Source organism: Macrotis lagotis, chromosome 3, assembly GCF_037893015.1.
Source record: "Macrotis lagotis isolate mMagLag1 chromosome 3, bilby.v1.9.chrom.fasta, whole genome shotgun sequence".
Lineage (NCBI taxonomy): Eukaryota > Metazoa > Chordata > Mammalia > Peramelemorphia > Peramelidae > Macrotis > Macrotis lagotis.
Window position 1 is genome coordinate 79,862,521 of NC_133660.1, and position 6,000 is coordinate 79,868,520.

Sequence of the window (6,000 nt, forward strand, 5' to 3'; positions counted from 1 at the left end):
AACAACATGATCCTGTAGGAGGATCTGTCTTGTGGAAAAACCTTTCAAAGCAGCAAGAGGGTTTTAAAGCTTTTTCTAGTTTATCTCACAAAGCGGGTCACTTCATGAGTGTTATCCCCGGCTTACCGATTACTGGTGGCATGATTCCCATTTTACAAATGAGAAAAATCAGATTCAGATTCAATGATGGGATTAAGGATTTAGAGCAGAATGACCTTTCCACCATGGCAAAAAATTTTAAAATAGATATCTTTTTAAACATATATATTTGAATTTAATTATATAAAATAAATTTAATATTAACATTAAATTTAAAATTATTTTTATAATATAGAATATATTTTAATAGTATATTTTAATAATATATAATAAAATATGTAATATAAACTATTAAAATATAAATAATTTAATAAATAAATTTAAATACATATAAATATATGTGTGTATACATATGTGTGTATATATATGTGTGTGTATATATATATATATATATATATATATATATATATATATATAAAATGAGGCTTTAGGCTGTCTTTTTCTATCCCTAAGACTAGCATGCCTTAGAATTTTCAGGTAGGTTTTTTGTTTTTGCTTTTTTTTTTTTAGATTTTTGGAAGGCAAATGGGATTAACCGGTGTGCCCAAGGCCACACAGCTAGGTAATCAGTAAGTGTCTGAGGCTGGATTTGAACTCAGGTACTCCTGACTCCATCCACTGTGCCACCTAGCCGCCCCCAGGTAGTTTTAACAGATGGGCCCTAACAAAACTCTTAAAACCATTATAGACTGCCAATTCAGGAAATGGGTAGTAGGATTCCATTATTTTTAATGGCTTACTCCTGCAGTTTTGTAAATCATTATACCTTTCTAAAGATTGGTGAACAGCTCATTATCATATAATATTAATTTATATACATTGTGTGACATATGTTTCGGATTCAGTGCTTGCTGTAGTATGTCTAAAACAAGAACAAAGAAACTCTGGGTGATAAATTTTAACTTGAAAAACCAACAGTATTGATGCTTTATTTTATAGTGAAGTAAAAGACTAGGAGTCAAAAATTGGGTGGATTCAGCTCAGAACTAAAGTCTTCAGTAATTTTAATTATTCTTTGCTCTTCCAGGATGTGTTTGCCATATGGTAGAGGAAAAATTCATTTGATTCCACACTAAGATCTCTCTCACTCTGCCCTTTGTCAGTGCAAGCTCCTCCATTACTTCCCTTCCTTTAATCCTTTCTTCAAATCTAAAGGATAAATCACTTAACTCTGGATCTTGGTTTCTAATGTATTAGATAAGAAGATTGGCCTAACAGAGCTATAAGATCCCTTCTGGTACTAAATCAAAGACTATGTTAGAAATGAAAGAGACCTTAAAGGTCAGCTGGTCCAGGGTTTGTAATAAATTTAATACAAATCATTCTATAAGTGTCTAATATTAAGGGCAGAGTGTAGTTTTCAGTGCTCAGAATATGATATATAATGATATGATAGGATCTAATATAATGTAATGTAATACAATAAAATAATCTGGTCCCTGCCACCAAAGATCATAATTTCTACCATGGGGTATACACAGGTGAGTAATAAAAGCAGAAACTATAATTATACTAATAATAACTAAACTTTTGTATAGTAAAGGTCTGCAAAGTTCTTTACAGATATCATTTCAATAGGGCCTCACCACAACTCCATGAGGTAAATGAATAGGGCTTTAATAATAATAACAAAACTTCATGAAGATATATGAGGCATCCTATTTATACAAGAAAATCTTAGGAGGTAGAGTACACTAACAATAAGAAAATTAGTAAAGACTTCACAAAGAAGATGAAACATGAGCTGAACCTGGATAAAAGATATAGAATCTGAGAAGCATAAATTGGGGGGGGGGAGATGTCCTTTCAAGGTTTGTATATAGAGGTGGAAGATGGGACCAATGATCAATTTAGAAAAAGTAGTTCCTCTTGGAAATGGAATGGAAAATGCATCAAATAATTAGTAAATGCCTATTTTTAGTCCAAGCTCCATATTGGACCTTGGGGATAAAAAATTTTAAATGATTTAAATCCTACATGAAGAATTAGCAATGTGGAATAAAACAGAAAAGGTAGGTTGGAACCAGATTGTAGAAGGCCTTAAATGCCAGAATGTAAAGATTGCATTTTATACTAGAGGCAATAAATAATAGGGAGCCATTAAACATTTTTAAGTAAGAAAAGGATATGGTCAGAGCTATGCTTCAGGAATATTATTTTGGCAGCTGGGTGAAGGATAGATTGGAAAAGGAAAAGATTGGAAGCAAGGAGATGAATTAGGGGGCTATTACAGTAGTCTTGGTCAGAGATTAGGAGGGCCTGGTGTTCTTGTGAATGGAGAGAAAGGGAAGGTATATGAGAGCTGTTGTGGCAATAAAATTGATAGTACTTGGCCTCTGATTAAATATATGGGATGAGAAAAAGGAAACCGGCAAGAATGACTCCAATGTTATATGCACCTGGGGTGATATGGAGTACTGTACTGAATAAAAATATGAAAGTTTGGAAGAGGGACAAGCTTTGGAAAAGGAGTAATGAAATTTGCTTTTGACAGAGATTGAGGGAAACAATGACTCCACGATCATGAGAAGATCAGGTGTTCCTAGTTTTGTCCTTCAACATTGTCTCATAATTATATTGTTCCCCATGTTTCTCCACCCTCACCCCAACCCCCCATATTTTTATATTCATTATATTTTTTTCTCTATGAAACTTTCAGAATCCCATTGGATCCACAAAATATACTTCAAGCTACAGCTGTAACTTGGAATTTCTATTTGCCTCTTCATCACAAAGGAATAATTGGCAAATTACAGTTCTTCAACTTGGTTGGGTTTGCTTTAAATTGCAATTTCAAAGCTCTATTAATGCATCAGTGTTGAAGATGAATGCCATTGAAAGAATGACATCAAATGAATATCAAAATATTTAGTATTTATTTTCCATGCTCACATATTTTTTCACAAAAAAAAAATTTTAAAGCAACAATAGGACAGTACCTCAAGCTATCTAGGATTTCATAGGAAAGTGAATGTTGAATCATACTACTTAGGAAGATTTCAAAACAAAACAAACAAACCTTGTCTTCATGTGGTATCCTGGGTTTTAATCTGGAACAGGTGATGAAACTGCACTCTTCTCCTTACATGGGCTGTGGGCAGATTCCCAGAAGGGGTAACAAACATGTCATCTGGGGGAGATTTCTTTAATTTCTGCTCTCTCATATAAATTAACTGAGACAATTTAACAAGGGGAAATGGCATTCATCCATACTCAACTCCCCACAATTTGAGCTCTGGATATAGGAAACTATCATTAGTGGGCATTATGTGCAGGTGTTTTGCATTGTATTTACTAAACAGCCTCCCACTTCTTCACATTAAGAGAAACTTTTAAGCATCAGACTATCCAATATGTAATAAATGCTCTGTAACAGATACAAGTTTGACACTTTTATAATAGGAAGTAAATCCCAAAGGTAGGAAGTTCTAAAATTGGTTATTTTTGTTTCACGTATTTTAGAAATTCACAAGTTACAGGGGCTTCATCAAAAGGAAAGGAAGAACTTTACCTCTAAACATCAGTACAATCTAACAATGCCATGTTAGATTGTCAAGACCTACAATGCAAAATTGCCTTTGTTTTACAAGCAAAACTATCCTCAGGGTCTACTGCTTACCTATGCTCTTTTCTGGGTTTAAATCAAGGCAGAATTTTCCCTCTTGAGTTTTCATACTGTCCCTGCTATTTTCCTATGGAACAAAACCTTCTTTGAATCTATAGCACCATCCCATTATAAAGAGGGATAAGATATGAATACCCTTCTAACCCTTATTAACATCATTTTAAAACTAGTAGATCTGACATGACAGGAGAGAGTAATTAAAGGCATAAACACCAAAAAAGGACAGAAAAAAATTATCCCTATCTGCAGATGCCATGATGATGTACTTAGAAAACTCCAGAGAATGAGCAAGAAATTAAAATAATAGCTTCAAAACTAGTATAATCAATAATAATGATTGTTAATTTAATGGCAATTTAAAGTTTGGGAAGTATTTCACATAAATATCTCAGTTGAATCTTACAATACTGTGAGGTGGTATTGTGTTATTTTTATTTCCACTTTTACAAATGAGAAAATTGAATTTCAGGGAGATTAAATGACTTGTTTATTGTTAAATAGCTAGTATCAGAAAGGGAATTTATTCCCAGTACTTCTTAACTACGTCTGTACTCTATTCAATACCTTAAACAATATTTAAAGTAAAGAATATTTAAAATGTTTTACTATGAATGAGAAGTTATTTAAAACAATTTAAACTAATAAGCTTCAAGTATTTTGAGCACACTCACAATAATCAAAAATTTTCACATAATTCATCTAAACAAAAAATGTAATTCATAAAATTTCACATAATTAATATAAAACAAGTCTGTCAAGTTTATAATACATTTATATAAAAAGAAGTTTAAAAGTTAGAGTTAGAGATGAATTAAAATATTTTGCTCAATAGTGATACGGAAACCTTTTATAGAATAATGTGATTAAGTTTTGGAAGTCTTGGTTCAACACTTCTAGTATAGTGATTAGAAAAATCTATCCACATTCAATTTGTTTTAATCATTGTCACAGTTTAAAAAGATCCTTTACAAAGATTGGTAGGTCCAAATGGAGGCCCATTGTAATTTATGTCATGATACTAATTTTTCAATCCTGTTCACCATTTATGCAAAAGATTTTGTTGAAATCTGATTAGTAAATACACTAAGATCATTCAATTATTTTTAAATGATAGGAAAGAATTACATTTTTACAATTTTTAATAATAGGTTCAAGACCCACTGAAATTATTCATTTGGAAAAATTTTGAATACCTTAGAAAATTCCATTTCCAATTTTGGGGAATATAGGAAATTCCCCCCTCCACAGAAGAGATAACTTCCCTCCACAGGAGATATAATTACATTATTTTCAGCAAAGCATTGAAAAGAGAATAAAAAAATAAGAATCTAGGAATGTGGAGAGATCAACAATGTCAAATGCTGCAGAGAGATTCAGACTAATAAAGACTGAGAAAAGTCATCAGATTTGGCAATTAAGAGAAATGGAATGTGTGTTTGTGCCTGTGTATGTAGAGAGAAATATAGATAAAGATATATAGATCTATATTACATAGATTTCTCTCTAAATCTCACTGTATCATACACAGATACACACAGACACGATCAAACAGATACACATGGCCAGGGAGAGAATTTGTTTTGGCTGACTATATATGTCTGTAGAAGGGGTTTTGATTTTTCTTTCTCAGTGCGGGAGGAAAAGTAGGTAGATTTTCACTGAGGAAAAAAAAAGTTGAATTTCAAAAATTCATTTGTTCATCTATAAATAAACATGGGATGTGTTTTCAAGACCTTTATTATTTACATTAGGCAAAAATAAACAGAAAATTATGAACTCCTTAATATGAGAAATTAGGAAAGGAAACACATATCCCGTTTTTATGCTTTTCTGAATATTCCTTTCAGTATTTTTGGGGGGGGAGAAAAAGAACAGATCCTAAAGTATACTAACTCTTCACTTGGGAAATTTCCACTTTACTGCTAAAGAAAAAGGATTAGCCTTTAGCAATATTATAATAATGATGATGATGATGATAACAATAAAGTTAATGATAAAAGTAGCATTAAGACTTATATAGTGCTTTAAAGTTTGAAAAGCTCTTTCTATATGGTATCATATTTGATTTTCATAACAACCCTATGAGATAAGTGCTATTATAATCTTCATTTTACAAACAAGTAAACTGAAGATAAAAATAAATAATAATGAACCCAATTCTCTGTTTTATAAGAAAGATTGTTTTCATAAATTTATAAAGTGGATTTCCCAGGAATTTGTAAGGGGAAAATATCTCCCCAAAGCTTGGGATAGGAAGAATGAATCCTGGTTTTGAA